This window comes from Nicotiana tomentosiformis, chromosome 11 (assembly GCF_000390325.3).
Source record: "Nicotiana tomentosiformis chromosome 11, ASM39032v3, whole genome shotgun sequence".
NCBI lineage: Eukaryota > Viridiplantae > Streptophyta > Magnoliopsida > Solanales > Solanaceae > Nicotiana > Nicotiana tomentosiformis.
The window spans coordinates 7822465-7842427 of NC_090822.1; the positions used below are offsets into that span (position 1 = coordinate 7822465).

Here is a 19963-nt window from a genome sequence, read left to right on the forward strand (position 1 = left end):
CATTTTTGCCTCCTCGCTCACGCATAGGCCTGACCCTCGTGCAGGCTCGCGCGATGGGAGGCATGCCGTGAACATGGGCTTTTCTATTTTTTTTTTTAGATTTTTTGTTCTTTCTTTTTGTGATCTTTTTCTAGGGCTATCTCACTTTCAAATATTGTTATACACCCAACATTACGTCTATATGTTATTGTATTATTCCGTAGTTATTTGGCACACATACATTAATATACAAAGTATTAGAATTTGTAAGGACACTACATTAGTAATGCACAAATTATTTCTTATAAAATGTATTACAAATTAGTATACAATGTATAATTTCAAATATTTATTTACTGTTTAAACAAAATATGAAGAATTTTTCTTACATGTATTACTACTTCTATATTTTATCTTGCAAATAATAATACATAGCTTCCCATAAAACTTATGTTGTTATTTGTGATTCAAAGTGCTAAGCTTTACGATGGTAAGCGGTAATTAACCAAATGCTATATAACATTGCATTTATGCTGTTGTTACCCTACATATATTGCATACCAAACAACCACTTATTGGTATACAACAAAAGTTACTCTTGTTTCACGAACTTATCTTTTTGCAGCAAGCTCAAATAAATCTAGATAACTTTATATACTTATTAGAGAAGAAAAAAAGATATCATTATTGGCATATGTTCAATTCATCAGTGTAGCGCACTAATATTTTATTATACACACTTATCGCTCACTTCATAACCAAATATGCATTAATAAATCCAAAAAACTATACCCAAAACTTGAACAACAAGAGGAAAATAAAAATAAACCAAATTATTTGGATTCAAATTGAGAATTGTATTTCTTCAAAAGCAGAAATGGAAAAAAGAAAAACAAAATCCAAATAAAAGAAAATCGAAACTGAAAAAAAGAACGCACGCCTTTAGTCCTATACTAATTTTGGTGAGAGAGAGAAAAGCAAATGAGTGGAGTGGGACCCACAATTTGGCCCCAAAAAAAATGTTTTTAAAGAGTTCCACCTAACTAGTCAGTTTAGGTGTACTGTACATGTGGGACCCAAATACACGTGAATGGTTTTGTACTTTTTCTTCAGATTTGGCAGGAAGTAAATCTCTCTCTCTGGATACCCTTTTTCTTCCCGCAGCCTCTTCTCCAGCGGCGACCATATCTGCCGTCTGCGGCGGCGTTGAGCTACTTCCGGAACGGCTATGGTAAATTTATTTTTGACGGTATATACCTGTTTGCGGCGGCGTTGAGCTACTTCCGGAACGGCTATGGAAAATTTATTTTTGACAGTATGTACCTGTCTGCGGCGGCGTTGAGCTACTGCCGGAACGGCTATGGAAGATTTATTTTTGACGGTATGTTGTTGATCTAAAAATCTAATATATACCTGTTAATATGCGTTTCTTAGTTTATATATTTCTCTTCTGTTATGGCGAAAGTGTGTTAGTATTTCAGATCTGTCATTGGTTTTGCCGTAACTCCATGTCTGCTAATTAATTTGAAGGTGAAAGCTTTTTAGAAACCAGAAAATTCTCTTCTTTTTGCTTGTAATTTGGTTGAATTACGAATAGGAAGAATAAAGGGAGAGAGAGAGAGAGAGAGAGAGAGAGAGAGAGAGAGGAGAAAAAAGAAAAGAATTGGAAAAGAGGACCAGAAAAATGTGGAGCTTAATTATTTTTAGAACTGAACATTATCGTTAATTATGTCAGTATGGACAGGGACTTATTTTTAGGCCTGAATATTTTGCTCCCAGTTTAATGCAGATAGTGTTCCTCATTGTACTAATTGAAAAAAGAGTTTCTTCAGATGCCCGTGGCATTACCCACAAATATTGTTTAAGAACAAGTTCCACAATATTTGATGTCTTCAGCCTCTATTCGACACATAGAAGATATGTTACTAATTATAACTCCAAAAAAGTTTTAGACATTCCATCTCAGGAAATGTGGTTCCTCAGTTAAACCTTGTGCATTTTCTAGTCTATTCAAGAGCTTAGACATTCTTTTTTACTTCCCAATACTGGCCTTTTTTTTGTGTGGATAAAATAATAATTTCATTGAAAGAAAGAGGGCAAGACATGGCAGTATACAAGTAGTCTACCAAAAATAGAAAACCTCACAACAAAAAGTTTTCTAGTCTATTCAAGAGCTTGGACTTTTCTTATGAAAGTTACCTCCCACCCCGTTAATTTTTTTTTTAATAAAGTAATGTAAATTTCATCTGGAACTAATACCAAGCAGGTATTGTAAGAGGTACTATAAAATGAGGAGATTATGATTTCCACCTTTATCAAAGAACTATCCAAAAAATCCAAAAACTGTGCCATATCCTCTACCTTGTGAACCTTACACCAAAAGTAACAATTTTGTAAACATCTATTTTTTACAAAGAAATGTTATCTATTTCGCCCGCATTTTGTTTTTGATAATGTAAAGTTATATCGACAGAAGATGGTACAAAAGGGTACAAACTCATACAGCGACCAAACAAGCAGCCTACTACACTTTCTTTCCTAACAAATTCAAAAATCCTTGTACTGATTCAAGCTCACTAGCAAGCTTTTTTTACGCCAGTAATACAAATTATGCGGACATCTATTTTAGTTATAGAGATGTGATTTCTTTACCCTTCACAGCAAGCCTTGTTCCTCTCCCACCATAAAGTCCTGAGATGCGAAGTGGAGTGATTTTACATCTGCTTCAGCCCTCTAGGTATCATTTGATGTTGCCAGCTCTTCAGTAAGCCCCTTACATTCTGGGGCATCACCCATTAAATGCCACAAATGTTTAAAAATAACTTCCAACATTGTCTAGAAAATCTGCAATGGAGGAATATGTGATCAACTGTTTCCTGATTTTTTTCACGCGAGTAGCATCTATTACATAAGGCAGAACCTCTTTTCTTAAAGTTGTTTTTAGTTAAGCGGGCCTCCCAAGTTGCAATGCATTCAAAGCTTGCTGTCTTGACAGGAGCTTTTGTCTTCCAAATCATCTTCCAAGGCCAAGTAACATCCCATTGGCTTGGCTGCATTATCAACATGTTGTAGCAGATGTTAACTGAAAATATTTTATCTTTACTGGCGGACCAAATCAGCGAGTCCACCTTACTTTGATCAATATATACTGATTCCAGCTGCTGAAGTAATTGACGAAAATCCTCCACCAATCCAGTCAAACAATCCCAAAATACACAAAAGGATTGTATTCCGTAGCATCTTCAGCCTTCCAGAAATCTTCTACCCCTATCACCACAATAATAAACTCCTCACATTCCCTCCGAGCCATTACTTGTTTTACGAATAGTTGCATCACTGTGTAGTCAAAACTAAAAGAAATTAGAAATTGTTTCATTCAGGGGGTGGTCCATCCTGGCATCTTTCCAGAAGAATATCTCTTTGTCATCACTGAAATTTTTTGATAACCGAGAAATCTTTAAGGGCCAGTGATGCACTGTTCGAAAGTCGGTGGATAGTGAGTTTGCCCCTCTACCCTTCTCCACTTAAGTGCCTGGCTTTTGTTTGCGGTAGGATTCAAATATGGGGCATGTGCCTAACCCACATGATATATGATGCGCTGCTCTTTTAACACTAGACCAAAGCCTGGGGCATTTTAGCATCATCGCTTTGAAGTAGGTTTTTTTAAGAATTCCTCCCAAAGATTTCTTATCTTTCCAAAGGCTAATCTTGTGGAACGTGAGACAGGATTGGTGCACCAAGGAACTTCACCACCAAACTTCGTCTGGACTAATTTTCCGACAATGTATGTGTTGGCGGTATCTCCAAAGCCAAGTTGAAAAGCAAGCTTTTGTTGTGTAATTTCAATTTTCTGATTCCCAACTCCTTCCTCCTTATATCCTTTAATCACCTTGTCCTGCCTACCAAATCAAAGGTATTTCTTGTTTCCATTCCATAGAAAATCCCTTCTAGTTTTGTCTAGCTTCCTCTCAAACTTTGCGGAACAGGAAAAAGTGATATTTGGAAAGCATGTATGCTATCAACTGCACTATTATGAGAGTGAATCTCTCACCAGCGACAATTATTGCCTTATCTAGCTGGATAACAATGACTATTTGCATATTATCGCAGATCTTTAACCAGATCCCAAAGAAAGACCTTAGTTATAAGTTGGTAAGGTGGATGTTGTTAGCCCAGTATATTTGCCAAGCTCAGGATTTTAAGGTACTTTTATGTTTGTTTTTATGTAGATAGCTTACAGCTGCTGCCGTTGGTTCTCTATCGGAGTTGTTTATGTGAAGTATTTGTAAGTTATGCTATATAGAGTTGTATGGATCCATTTCCTTGAGTGGCTTGAGGTAAAGTTCTCTGGTTTGGGACTTGGTCCTAAGTGAAACCAGATTATCAAAAGTTCAGCACCAAATGCTAAATAACAAAGATTTTATGAAAGTTTTTATTCAGGGATATGTTAATGTTTATGTCTTGTATATGGGTTGTTTCTTTTTTCTACTTGATAAAAAATATGGGTTGTTCGCTTTCGGTCAGTAAAATTTACTTATTACCTTTAAATAAATTCAGGCTCAACTTAAATTGATGGAGAGAAGCGAAATAAGGATAAAATGGGCATAATAGACTAGAGAAGTAGTGGTGCTTTGAAGCTGATGATAACCATTGAGAGTTCAATCAATCCATGCCAAATGAGTTGGGGTGGGTTATATGAAAATGGCTGGCTTAACATGGTCTACTTTGACTTGAAAGGTCAAGGACTCAAGGTTAGTTTACAATTGGAGCACAATGCTAGAAGAAATTTCCAAAAACTGAACACAGATTTTAAAAAAACAGAGATCAATTTCTTAAGGAACATTGTTGTTGTGAGAAATAATAAACGGGAAAAATATTAATCGATGTCAATTTCTTAAGAATGCTTTAGACCATAGAGTGATCGACACAAGCAACATACAAGGCCACTAGACTCCCCCCGAGCAACAAAACCAGGTGGTTGCTCCATATAAACTTTATCCTCAACATCACCGTGAAGAAAAACATTCTTAATGTCCAACCGATAAAGAGGTTGATGGCGAACAACGGTCATGGATAGAAAAAGACAGATTGATGCTATTTTATCCACGACAGAGAAAGTATCACTATAATCGAGCCCAAATATCTGAGTATACCCTTAAGCATAGTGTTGTGAAAAGCGTGAAGCGAGAAAAAGCGACAACCCCCATTTCGCTTAAAGCGAGAAGCGAAGCGCTCGCTTTTTTGAAGTGAAGCGAAATTTAAAAAAAATAAAAAAATATTGCATAGACAACACATGTAATTGTAAGCAAATGTTCAATACTTCAATGTAAAAACTAAATAGTAGCATCAATTAAAGCACAAAATGAGCATCCTATTCTTCTACAAGATTGTCAAATTCTTGTATTCCACTATAATTATTATATTGCTCGTCATCTTCTCCAACTTCTTCTTCTTCATCAACTAAGGACAAAGTAGCTGCCTCTTTTCCCCTCCTCTGTGAACTTGAAGTTTAGGTACTCCCCCTCAAACCATAAATCCTCTCCCCAATTCCACGCGCCTCCGCAACATCACCCCAAGTGAAATCAGAAGTTTCCTCAAATACTTCTTCATCTGCATGATCTTCCGGGACTCCAGTTAGCCATTCATTAGCATCATCGATGTTGTACAAACTAATTGGATCAATTACATTGCGAGCGTTGTAACGACGCCTCAATGTTCTATTGTACTTAATGAATACTAGATCATTGAGATGCTTTAAGGTTAGTTTGTTCCTCTTTTTGGTATGAATCTGCAAATAATAAGTAATTAGTAAGATTAAGACAATTGAGATATAATTTAATTATCTCAATATACTAAATCTTTCTTCTTAGTTCTTACATGTTCAAACACGCTCCAATTCCTTTCACACCCGGATGAGCTACATGTTAGACTTAGAACCTTGATTGAAAACTTTTGTAAATCTGGGGTGGAATGGCCATATTGCTTCCACCATTCAACTGTAGAAGTAGAACAAATTTTCAAAACATAATATTGATAAAGAAATAACTTATTAACTATAAAACAACATATAAGCACTCGCTCACCTGGTGACTTCATCTTTCTTTGTCTAATCACCATGTTTTTTCCAAAAAGTTGCTCAGCATTCCTATAAATACTAAATTGCTCTGTTATTTTATCTTGCACTGATTCTTCAGGTATCAACTTCTCAATACATTCATCGTAACCATTCCACAAAGGTTCATCTCCTAGAATCCTCTCTTCATTGTCATAAAACAGTTCCGGGTTCAAAACAAGTCCAGCTGCATGCAAAGGGCTATGAAGCTTACTATCCCACCTTTTATCTATGATCTCAAAGACTCTTTTGTATTTTGTTTGATCACTAAAAGAGACTTGAATAGCCTCCTTTGCCCTATCCATTGCTTCGTACAGGTAGTCCATTGGTGGCCTTTGCTCCCCATCCACCAAACGAAGCACTTTAACTAAAGGACCACCAATCTTCAATGCATGAACCACATTGTTGCAGAATGAAGGAGAAAGTATAATATCTGCAGATTCTCTCCCTCGAGCTTCCCTTCCATAGGCACTGTTAGTGTACTCATCTGAAACAAACAACTTATTCAAATTGCTTTTTTGCTCATACATCCTATGCAAAGTCAAGAAAGCAGTAGCAAATCTTGTCTTTGCAGGTTTCACCAAGCTTCTTTGTTTAGTAAATCTCTTCATCATATTCAATAACAAAGGCTTTTGAACAATATAGGAATGCACTCTAATTGCCTGATTAAAGATTGAACTGAAGGGTCTTTCCTTGAAAATGTCACCGAAGATCAAATTAATGGAATGTGCTGCACACGGAGTCCAATAAATATGCGGGTACCCAGCAGACATCAAATCACCAGCTTTAACATTTTCACTGGCATTGTCCGTGACAACTTGAACAACATTTTCTGCTCCAATAGAGTCTATTGTACTCTTGAACAAGGAGTATATTTTGGTTGAATTAGTCGAAGAGTCGCTTGTATCAACGGACTCAAGAAACAGGCTTCCCTTAAGAGAATTCACCAAGATATTGATGATCATTTTTTCATTTCTCGCCGTCCACTTATCCATCATAATGGAACAACCAAACTTGTTCCATTTTACTTTGTGCTCCTCCACGATTTTGTTCACCTCTGCTACCTCTTTTTTTAGATATGGCCCTCTAACTTCATGATATGTTGGAGGCTTCATTCCTGGACCATATTGGCCTACGGCCTCAATAAAAGCAGAAAAAGTGTCGGTATAATTAACACAATTAAAAGGAAGACCTGCATCATACATCCACCGCGCAAACATTGTAATTGCACGATCCCTAAAAATCGCTTCGGCATCAATTTGAGGATTACCATTTTTTCCTTCCTTATCTCCAGATTTTTGCGAGAAGTAACAATCCATAGGACCTTTGGTCTTGCCAGTAGATCCACAACTAGAAGACATTGGTTGCATCCTTCCCCGCTTTTGTGATTTTGGTAGAAGCGACGAAGCATCGTCACCTTCTTCTGTTTCATCATCGTCATAAGATTATACAGTTCTTGTTCATGAATCATTTGAGTCTTTAACTCTCTCTCTTTTTATGAACGAATGCTTTCAAATCTTCCCTCACATGCGATGGAACTTTAGGACAAGATGCGACATTTGGATCACCACCGATTAGATGCGCTTTTTGACGATAGATTCCTCCATTTGAAATCTTGTCACAAAAAAGACATCTAATTCCCATCTTGTTGGTCTCGCAAACTCTTTCAGAGTAAGCCCAAGCCGGGTCTTTCCTATCTTCTTTTGGCGCAATTAAAAGAACAACTACATAACACATAAGAAAGGCAATAAGAACTAAGAATAAAGGATATAAAAAATTAGAGAAATTCTCTGTTAATAACTGAAAAATTGGGCAGTAAAATTCTGGAAAAATTGGGCAATAAAATTCTGGAAAAAATTCGCCAGCATTTCGCCGCTTTTTGGACGTTTAGAAAGAAAAAAAAAAAAGAAAAAGAATAAGAATAAGAAGAAGAAGAAGAAGAAGAAAGAAGTTCAGAACATACCTATTGAAGTCTTGAAGTTGAAGAAGAAGAAGAACAACCCTAGTTGATGATTTGAGATTCTTTCAGAAATCAGAAGTAGATGAAGAAGAAGTCGTTGCTGTTGGAAGTTGAAGAACGCTAGTCGCTGCTGTTGAAGAAGTCCAGAGCAGTGTTTAATCCAAAAAACTTGCTTTTAATAAAATAGGATTGGGTATTTTAATATAGAGAAGCGGACGCTTCATCTCTTCGCTTCGCTTTACCCGCTTCTCGCTTTTTTACAGAGAAGCGGTCGCTTTTACTGACCTGAGTCGCTTCACCTTGCTGAAGCGCTGCCTTTCACGCTTCGTCTCGCTTCTCGCTTAAAGCGATGAAGCAGGCGCTTTTTTAAACACTGCTTAAGCAACAAGACGAGTCTTAAGTCGATCAACCTGGTCATCTGGACCAACTTTGACTGCATACACCCAACGACAACCAACTGTAGATTTACCTTAAGAAGAGGAACAAGCTCTCAAGTACCACTCATATGTAAAGCAAACATCTCGTCAATCATAGCCTGTCGCCATCCTGGATGAGATTTACCTTAGGGATGGGAAATAGAGGACAAAGATGATACAAACGCATAATGGGGTGATGACAGACGGTAATAACTAAAACCGACATAATGGAGATTAGGATTAAGTGTGGATCGTATACCTTTCGAAGTGCAATTAGTGGACTAGGAGGAGATAAGTCCGCAGTAGCATCAAGGTCGTGTGTAGGACGTGAATCAGCTGCGCTTGATGCTGGGGGCGGACGACGATAATAAATCAAGAGTGGTGTTCCTGTGGGTGGAGATCTAGGAGGATCATCACTGGATTCCTCAATGGTTGGTATGGGTACGGCTTATGTGGTTGAGGATGAGGAGGAGCTATAGGTGGTGGAACTGGAGCTAAAGTTGGAGTTGTAGGTGATGGAGTCGTGGAGGAAGGTGAAGGGGAAATGGTGTCTGAATCTCCAAAAGATAGAACTGGTAGCACCTCAGAAATGTCTAAGTGATCACCTAGGCCTGTGAAGTATTGTTGAGTTTCAAAGAAGGTAACATCAACACACATAAGGCACCGCTGGAGGTCAGGTGAGTAGCATCGATACTCCTTTTGCATTCTTGAGTAACCTAAAAATACACACTTCAAGAGTACGCGAAGCTAACTTATCTTTTCCTGGAGTAAAGTTATGAACAAAACATGTGCTCCAAAAGACACGAGGTGGAAAAGAGCACAAGGGTGAGTGAGGAAACAACATAGAGAATGGAACTTGATTCTGGATAGCTAAGGATGTCATACCATTAATAAGAGAACAAGACGTGAGAACTGCATCCCCTAAAAAACGCAACGGAACATGAGATTGTATGAGTTGGGTATGAGCAGTCTCAATGAGGTGCATATTCTTCTTTTCCGTTACCCCATTTTGTTGAGATGTGTATGGACAAGATGTTTGATGAATGATCCTATGATTCGGAGATCTGTTTCTTTCTCAGTTTGTAACCATCCTCCACAATGATCTCCAATTTATTTGAAGACCTTCTGGGACCCAAATTGTAGAGGGATACTTACCAATCTGATCCAAAATGGTTGATTGCAGGTGACCACCATTGAAGGTGAAACTTGTGAAGTTTCCAGCTCCATTTCCCTCTTAGGACATGCTCTGCAATTATCTTCAATGAGAATCTAAGAGAAAACAGCCTTGACCCATCTCATAGATGTTGAGACTTGAGAGCATTTGCAAACAGTTGCTGCTGGCCCATCGACGAATCTCTGAGAGAGTAGGATTTTCAGAGATCCCGGCTGGAAAGTCACCCACCAGACTCCTAGAAAGAAGATCGTTTTAAATAGCATTGATTACTCCAGAAATGCGAATGATGCCTTCTTTCTCCTGCATAGTGGCTGCATTCATTTCTCTTGTTGTCCATTTATTTCTTCTGACTGATTCTGCATAAGGAAGTCCTGCCTCTGTAATCCTAGGAGCAGTTGTAACTGCCTTCTTGGCTTTGATATTGATGAAATTTGATATTTTGAATGCAATATCGAACCACCCAGTATTAGATGCTAGTTCAGGGGTAATAATGACTGATCTCGTCTTGCCTTGCGTGCTTATAATACTTATACAACGACCCTGTTTGTTGTAGTTTCTCGAGCAGAAGAACTGAGAAAAGTGGTCCTGGAACTTTCATCTTCTCACTGAGTTTCCCTTCACTTTCAAAGCCTCCTTGAGAGTGTAGCATAACCACACCATTGCCTTTTGACTGAAAAATTGTCCTTCTGATCATGTCACGACCTTGTTATGTCCATTTGTACCGTATCTCTGCTCTTGATTCACTTCTGGGTATGTCATAAGATTTGAAACCTACAGCAAAGTTGATTACATTGTCTTCCATCATCTCGGTTGGTTAATATCTTTTAAGAAAAGTATTATCAGCTGTATTTCCAGCTAGGACCGTCCGGAAAAACTCTCTGAAATTAGAAGAAAAGGCTAGGAGGTGTCAACCTCGGGAAAAGTGCATGGGGGCATTTTGAAAGAGTGAACTCTTGAATTTTAAAAGATAGTCCCTATTTGTTGGTGCTTGTTGTGTTTTTTCTTTGATTGTAAGTGTTTAATTCCGTTTCTCAAGATTCTTTACTATCCAATTTTCTGTCTCTTTATTATCCTTGTATACTTATTTATCTTTCAAACCCATTCATTTTTCCATTTCAAAAATTTATCTCTCTTTAACTTATATACTGCTGTTGGTACAAAATAGTTCTCTGCACAAATAGCAATTACCTTTTGTTAATGAATACTGATTGAGTTATTATTGATATTTCTTTTTATTTCATGCAGCTAAACCTCTCGTCTGCCATGCTGTGAAGAACAATTTTGTTTGCAGAAGGATGAAACAGCTGATGGTTACATCTTAGTCTTGGCTCTCCATGGGCTTCATCAGACAAGGAGATTCTTCATGGTATTTGTATCTATTTAATGATCTTTGCTTGCTTTTCTTGATCTTCTCATCTCAGAATGCTTATGCACATTGAAGAAATCATATACACTAGTTCTTGGTTTCTCGCTTCTTAATTATGCAGCTAAGCAAAACAAAAAATTATGAATCTAACCATCTGAAAGGCAAAAATCATATGCTTAGTTTTTAGTGCAACTTGACTTCCGCCAATTTGTTAGAGGCTGAAGACATAGTTGACTTTCTTAGTTTTCTACACGATCTGCAATGATACCAAATCTATTGTATGTGGTCTGTTACTTACATCAATAACATTACCGGTCAAAAAAGAAAGCCAAACTCTATATTCATCTCTTGAAATGCCTCAAGGATTTCCAAAGCAGAGGGACGTTCTTCTTTTGCTCTTATACTGACACACTTTGCCCCTATAGTAAGTAGTCTCCTTGCTATTTCTCCTTCGCATCCAGCAGCTCTCATGTGTTGCTTGACGAATATTGTGAGATCCTTACCTTGGTGGAGATATGCATCTATTCGTGTACCGAATCGGTAGCCATTCTCCGGTACCTCAACTGCGTTTGTGAGGAGCTGGAATAGGATGACCCCATAGGCAAAGACATCACGTCCAGGGCTTGCATCTAGAGAAAGTGAATGGACATGATAATTTAGTATTTCCATGACACAACCATGAACCAACACATTGCGAAAAAAATAAGCATTAATTGGATTATGATAATAATCTTTTTAGTGATTACAGTTGGATATCTGATAATCATCTTTCTACTGATTATACAAGTCTTGCTATAGTTTTGAATGTACAAGAATTCTTGGGTTGGTAATTATATATAGGTTTATCTAATAGTGAATGGTAGTGGGAAATTTTTCGATTCTGGCTAATTAGAGGCTTGGAGAGAACTTTTTAAACTGAAGATGTGACAAATCTTTCTCATTCAATCTATAAGATAAACGCATCTTGCAAAATGACTGGAAACTGTTCAGCGAAAAGATATTATGCATGAGGGGCATACAAATCATTGTCTAGAGATGAAGAAATCACAAATGTATTCATTGAATTGAAATTTGTGTTCTTAGAGATTATTTATTGTATAGGGTTTTATAATATATGGCAAAGTATGCCCTTAAACATATAATATCTCATTCATCCCACATTCTCTCTCTTCCACCTTCATAGAAATTAGACTATGAAAGTATGCCCTTAAACATATAATATCTCATTCATCCCACATTCTCTCTCTTCCACCTTAATAGAAATTAGACTATGGATCCCAACCGCAACCCCCAATTTCTATGAGATCCTATATAATGTTGTCCACCATATTAAATAGAAACAGCTCTATCCGTACAAGTGGACTCCGTTGCATCAAGACACACCACCTTTTTGGACAAAGTTATGTTGCAATATACCACTCATGACCATCTCTCATTCACTATTCAGAACCCTATGATAACATATAATTGTTGTGAACATTAAGCGTGTGGTTGTACCACAAATTTAAAGGCTATATGAAAAAATGTTGTTTAGCTCATACCATCACTGGAGTCATTATAAAGGGGTGTGCCGCACATGCCTCCTATGTTGTCTCCTGAATAGCTTAATAATCCGAAATCACATAAGATTGGATTATCACTCTGCGCAAGTATGAAAAAAATAGAAACAATCATTTTAATAACATTGAATATCTATCTATCTATATATATAACTTGCATAAGAATAATCTAGGAAATTCGTTACCCCGTCTAATAAAATGTTTGGGGGTTTAAGATCACACAAACAGCTGCCTCTGGTTTTGTGCACCAAATGTAGTATATAGGCAAGGCCTCGTAGAACTTTTCTAACCTGAGCCCAACTCAAATCTGAAGCAAAGAAAATAAAAATATGTAAGTTAAAATGCAATGAGAAGGTTTAGACAACATATGAACTACAGAAAGAGGTACCTTCTATTCTAGTACTTAAATCTCCACCAGGGATCCACTTTGTAACTAGGAAATAAACCTCTTTATTGGAATCGAGCAGTCCATAACCTTGACCTATGAGCTTAATCATATTATCGTATGGCATGAGTTGCAAAATACTTGCATCAGTCTGCACAAGCAAATTTTCAGTTGGATTGATAACTTCAGTCACTGAAAGATACAAAACAAACTACTGAAAGATTCAGAACAAACTATTGTATTACCTCAAGATGAATAAATTGACCTTTAGAAACTTTGAATGCATATTCACCGGGCCGTAGTCCCCAAACATTTCCAAGCAATAAAGGGACTCTGTAAACATCACCGTATGATCCAGAAGCTTGAGGTCCTTGAGGTCCTGATTCCCTCAAAACTGCGGCTAACAGGCTTGGATTCTCTAGGAGTTTTGTAGTATAGTTTTGGACTGTTCAAACTCTTAGAGCTGTCAGTATGACTATAAACGCATTGGGTGCACTTATTAACTTGATTAAAGGTTGGAACTTTTAGATGCATTCTAATTTTTTAACAAGGCAGTCAAGTTGATTGGAAAGGAACTTCAAGTGCCATGGCATTTAGCAGGACTAATAGAAGCACTAGACAGATGTGAAGGGGCAAAGTTTGCACTCCGTTTCTACGAAGCAAAGCAAGTCGAATATATCTGGTGGTCCTGTCCATCGGGGACAACAGAAACCCAAGCTATGACATTCTTTGACTTTAAGCTTTACCTTTCCTTTAGAAGATCCTTAGAAGATGGACAACAGTAGCTATGACATTCTCCTTTTTTGTATGTTTTATTCTTTTTGGTAGAGCTTATTACGTTATAGGAGTACTTTGCTACTCATAATGTAACAGGTTGTGAAAGGGAGCACCTAAAGAAAAAGGCAACCTGAAGCATTAAGCTCACGCTATGCGCAAGGTTCGAGGAAAGGACACCACAAGTCAGTTGTACGTTGTTTTACCTTGCATTTCTATAAGAGGTTGTTTCTTCGGATTAAACCAATGACCTCTTTGTCACGAGGTGGCAACTCTTACCATTGCATCAATGAGCATTCAATGGGCTATATCTTTTTCAAGAATATGTGGGTATGTTCTCCTTGCTTTACGCGAAACAATAACTAGGTGAAAGAACGTAATGTTTTTTCATGCTTTTCCGTACTTCCATTCCTTACGTTGTTACTACTTAAGCTTAATTGTCTAGTTTTCGACTAAATCTTAAACGCAGCATGGGTTCATCACTTTTTCACTGCATAAGTGATACTCAAAACCAGTGTTTTAAAAAGCGACGAAGCGATCGCTTTAAGCGAGAAGCGACGCGAAGCGATGGCTGCTCGCTTTTCCATGTCTGAGGCGACTCGACCACATGAAGCCCTCGCTTCAGTCGAAAAAGCGCGAAGCGACCTTGAAGCGAGAAGAGCAAAATCGCTCACTTCTATTCAGAGGGGTCAGTTTTTTTTTAAAAAAAAAGTTGGGTATGTTTTTTTATTATACAAAACAGACCCCTAAGATCAAAGTGAAGATCATTTCTATCTTCTTCCCAAATCAATTGTTGTTGAGTGCTGATAGGGTTCAAGTCGCCAGAGACCTCCAATCCTCCTGGTAATTTTTCTTCTTTTTTTCTTCTTTCTTCTTCTCCTTTTTTTCTTTCTTCTTCTTGTTCCCGTCAAGGCGTCTGCTCACAGCTAGGACATGCGCGATTTGTTTTTCCTTTTATTCTTCTTATTTAGTATTTTAGCCTTTATTTATTAATTTGTATGTGTATTTCAATTTATAAAGTTAATTATTTTATATATATATATATATATATATTATTTTATATATATATTATATTTTCAGTTTATTTGATTAGTATTTTAGCCTTTATTTATTAATTTTTATGTGTATTTCAATTTATAAAGTTAATTATGTGGTACCTACTTTAAAGTTTTTAAATTGAACTTTTTGATTATTTATATTGTGTCTTTGCAAGGTTTACCTTATGTTTAAATTGAACTTTTTGATTATTTATATTGTGTCTTTGCAAGGTTTATATTATGTTTTTTAAGAATTGTGCTTCACTTCAATAAAGCGTGCGCTTCGCTTTTGAAGCGAGGCGAGCCCCTGTCGCTTTTTTGCGCTTCTCGCTCTCAAAAACACTGCTCAAAACCACATACTCCCGCTGTCTCATTTTGTGTAACGCGTTTTCATTTTTAGTCTGTCCTAGAAAGTTTGATACCTTTCTCATTCCTAAATCTATTTTATATTAGCATCCCCTTTTTTACCTTTAGGGTCTGTTTGGAAAGCCACCAGGTAATTGGTGTAATTACTAGGGTAGTAATTACACAGGCTAGTAACTACTAGTAATTACATAGTATTGTAATTACGACGATCTGTTTGTTTGTTATAATGTAATTACAGTGTTACAAGTGTATTCTTTGGTTGCAGAAGTGTAATTACACAGTTAGATTAAATTATAAATATAAAGTTAATTATCAAAAATTAAAAGTTAAGATTTAACAAATATATGCCTTTATAAATGATATTAGATTTGATAATTACACAGGCTAGTAACTACTAGTAATTACATAGTATTGTAATTACGACGACCTGTTTGTTTGTTATAATGTAATTACAGTGTTACAAGTGTATTCTTTGGTTGCAGAAGTGTAATTACACAGTTAGATTAAATTATAAATATAAAGTTAATTATCAAAAATTAAAAGTTAAGATTTAACAAATGCAGAAGGGTAGTTACACAGTTAGATTAAATTATAAATATAAAGTTAATTATCAAAAATTAAAAGTTAAGATTTAACAAATATATGCCTTTATAAATGATATTAGATTTGGCATTTAAGATACATATTGTTTCTTGAAAATATATTAATTACTAGTCATATATTTGTAACTAATATTGTAATAATATATATATATTTCAAATTAATAATATTTTACTGTAATTAATTATAAAAACTAAAAGTACAAAAGATTAATATTTATAAATATAATGTCATAACATTACTCAAATGTTTTACGAAAAAATAATTTATCATTCTAACTGAAAAATGAACAATTTGAATTAATAAGTCAATACTACTAAAGCAAATAAAATGGAACCGAATATATAACATAAATTCAAAATCCAAAAAAAATAAATTAACATGATACTCTTATGTAACATTACAACATAACATAAAATAAATTTTAAGATAATTCAAGTAAATATAATCCAAAAGAAAAGGAGAACATAAGTCTATAACCTCATTCAACAATGAGATTCTACTTTAATAATATCACTCCTTATATGCCAAGTTTATTAATGACTCTTGTTTCTAATAATAGGAGGTGTAGTTTCAAAACTAGAATAATAGCACAATTATGCTAAAGGAAGAAAATAAAGGAAAATAAAAAATATGAGCAACTACATGGAATCACAAAAATATAAAGGTTGAAAAATGAGAATATTATTAAATATGAAAAAGTAATCTATCATTTTAACATAGTTAAGTTTGCATATGACCTCATCAAATAATAAAGTTCAATTTTAATGACATCACTCATTATAAGTCAAGTTTGTGGATGACTTATTCTTTCTAAGATTACGATGTATAATTTTTTAGAAAAATTAGAATATAATATAGCTAAGTGTAGCAAAAAAAATAAAGAAAAATAGTTAAGAAAGAAATAAAATTTGAGAAATTATGTAGAAACACGTGAAGTAAAGGTTGAGAAATGAGAAATAAGAAAATAAAAGATAAATAATGTAAAAAGAATAATATTTGAAAAAACGAATTTTAAAAAGTTAAATAAAAAATAATAAAAAGAAAAAAAAATAGAAATAAAAAGTAAATTAAAAAGAAAATAAAAGAAATTCAACAAATAACACCATGTAATTACAAGTAATTTTCGGTCCTTCCCCACACTTGAGAATTGGAGAGTTTAATTGCATCCTCTCAATTACACCTAATCACATGCTGACCAAGTAATTACTTGATCAGACAAACATTCCAAAACTGTGTAATTACATCCAACTATATTCAAATCCAATTACAAGGTGACTTTGCAAACAAGCCCTTAATGGCATGATTTGTTGGACCCACTTAATATCGAAGTTCATTATTCTATTAGGATGATGAATGAAAAGACATGTGATACTTTCACCACCATTCATTTAGAAGGATAATGTTGGTACTTTGTTTATATTTGGCTTCCATGTCAAAAGTCTTTTAATTTCTTAAACTTCGTGCCCTGTCAAGCGCCTTTACGTAAAATGGAATGGAGGGAGTAGTTGCTATTGGATCGCAGGAAGTTGAAATATGTTACTTACCCGAGGTTCGTTTCTTGATGAACCATGAATATATAATATCGGCATGAGCCCAAAGTGCGATGGATCTATTCAATATGCTACGGATTCTCGAGGTATAGAGCTGCAATGGATGTTCCTGTTGGTGCAAAGAATAAAATCGTGTTACTAGTTATGTGCAAGATAGGGAAGTATACAACAGAATTATATACACACCTAGAATTATATACACACCTGTCTACTCTCAAAGCATTTCATTATTAATATTGCAGTTGCAGCGTGTTGGACATCTAATATCGACAAAGAGGTCATGCTCAATGCCCTAGCAAAAAGGAGAAAAGAAAAGCAACAATAAACAAAAAAAAAGTTGCATTTAAACAAATCAAGTTATTTTTTATCTTTAACTTTGAACATAATAAGAATGTACTTACACAGTCTTGTCGTCTAACTGACCCCTCCTACCAAAGACCACCACAAGAAAAAAGAAGTCAAAATTAGTAATAGAAAAAAGGAGACTCTAAGCTAAATCAAAGTAACTGTTGGTTAGACTAACAAATTATCCAAGAAATAGGTGTTTTCTCCTAGCTCCTCGGACAAGGTCTGACAAGCATCCCTCATTGTTGCCTCCAACTGTATCATAAAGTAGTGAATATAGTTGATTCACTGTGTTTTTTTTAATGATGTTGATCTATAAAATATATTCAATTTAAGAAGTGACAATTGAAAGGACAAACTTACGTGTTTCTCTAGTATTTCATCATTGTCAATACGTACTGTTGCTTTAATGTCAGCTAGAGATTCTGAAATCCACTCCGTGTTTGGGTGGCATAAAGAACTATATCCATACATATACGCATTCTTCAAATTAGTTAGAGGTACCATCATCTTTTGCTTCTTTTCTTGCACCTGGTTAAGTATAAGTTGTTGGTGCGCCTCTGTTGCCTTGGGCTCCAATGAAAAAGGTGTATGGCTACTAAAGTCATCCAGATTATAGTAGACATCTTGTCCCATATGAAATCGTGGAATTGCGAAAGACATGTTATAAAAAAAATATCTTTAACATGATTGACTACTTATAGTTTTCTTTTTCGTATGTTTACGGAAATAGAATGACTGATTATCAATTATGTAAAAAGGAGAATTATCATGCAGTACTAAATTTACCTTCATTGTCATTGAAGTGTGTATTAAACTGAAAATCTGGAAAAACCATCTTCACAACATTAAGATACATTAACCAACCCATCGATGTAGGGCAAAGGGTGGGCATGTCTAATGCACCTATGCTGGCCCTGTTCAATGACGCGGCTCCTCTAATGTAAAGTGACCTGTGTTGCAACCAAGATGATGTTAGTGCTAAGTTTTGTGCTTGTCATCCTCTTAGATTACAGCCTACAGTCCTTTCATATCTCCTTGTAAAATGTTTTTTCAATCACAAGCACTTGTTTGCTAGCACGTTCTTGCAAAATGCATTGGTTTTTGGGGAATTTAGTCTAAATTTGTCAAGTTAAACTTAGTGCATTTGTAGATGTGCAGACAAGCATAGTGATGAAGAAATCGATATGTGATCTTCATATCCACTCGAGTTCTTTGTATTTTCTCAATATCTGCACTGTTGTCTTATTTGCATCCTGTACTGTTACTTATGATTTACACCACTAACTTATTCATTTTCTTGCAAACCTTAAAAGACATCATTTGTTTGGGACAAAATAGACAGTGCATAATTTTTGAAAAAAAAGGTGAAAGGGAAGGAAAAAGAAGAGTCGGAGGTGGGGTAAGAAGCATGAGAACTAGTTATGCATCGTCTCAGTAATTCACCAGATAATCCTGATAATCAGCTAGTATGAGACACTTGCAGCTATACTTGTCACGTAACTGAATACTTTTGTAGGTTTTTCTACTCTTTAGTTTGGTTTCTACTCCTAACACGTGATAAATATGTCAGATCAGAATCATACATGCGCGTTTGATTGATATGACTGAATATGATGATTTCTTTTGAAGCTAATGGAGAAATTGAATGATTTGTTAGATAGATCGGTTTTAATGTGGTATTTCTATAAACATTTTGGTCTGTGGTACATTAGTTGGTTCTAACTAATCTTATCTGCAGATTTCTCTGTGTGACTTTCCTCTTAGTGTGCTTTCCTTTTCTATAGCAGTTGATGAGCACACACTGAAAAATACAGAGCTAAAGGCAGGATAAAAGTTGTTTAAGAAGGGTACTAAAGGAGGATGTGTTTCTTCTCACCAGCTACAACTGCACAGAACTCTACCTAAGACCTTTCAGTGTCCTCATGGGACAAACATAAGTTTGTTATTTGTTATTTCTGACCATTTGCAAATGACGAATTCAATAATTATAGTATGATTTTGGCCTTTTTAGGGGAATTTTCACAATACAGTTTATGACTTGTTATCATTTTCTAAAGGAATCATAAACCCATGTACCTTTGGACTTGCTGAGGCTGAGGGGGAGGCTGAGGCGGAGGCTGCTGTCCAGCCGGAGGCCGCGGTGATGGTGGCGGTGGTGGCAGTGGGGGCGGTGGAGGCGGGAGCCGTGGTTGCAACTCATGTTCTTTTCCTTTCTTCTGCATGGAAAATGAGGTTAAAAGACTTTGAAATTACCGAGTTCTTTTTAAAGGATGAATACATGGATTTCAATGCAGGTATTTTAATGCATGGATTGATAATCAATATTTTTAAGCG

The 19963-nt window shown here is 35.8% G+C and overlaps 2 long non-coding RNA genes across 4 annotated transcripts; one reads left to right on the forward strand and one right to left on the reverse strand.

Annotated features, from left to right (window-relative positions):
• Window positions 1-1016: 1016 nt before the first annotated feature.
• LOC104120043 (uncharacterized) lies at window positions 1017-19963 on the forward strand. Of its 3 annotated transcripts, none has more exons than XR_011411827.1 (3): window positions 1017-1360; window positions 10887-14055; window positions 19417-19963. It is a non-coding gene; the product is annotated as an uncharacterized lncRNA (long non-coding RNA). The 3 variants fall into 3 exon arrangements; XR_011411825.1 differs by having other exon boundaries at window positions 1059-1360; window positions 10887-11007; window positions 19368-19963; XR_011411826.1 differs by having other exon boundaries at window positions 1065-1360; window positions 10887-11007.
• On the reverse strand, window positions 5289-6090 carry LOC138900690 (uncharacterized). Its single transcript, XR_011411829.1, has 3 exons — window positions 6004-6090; window positions 5857-5939; window positions 5289-5767 (listed from the first exon to the last, which is right to left on the reverse strand). It is a non-coding gene; the product is annotated as an uncharacterized lncRNA (long non-coding RNA).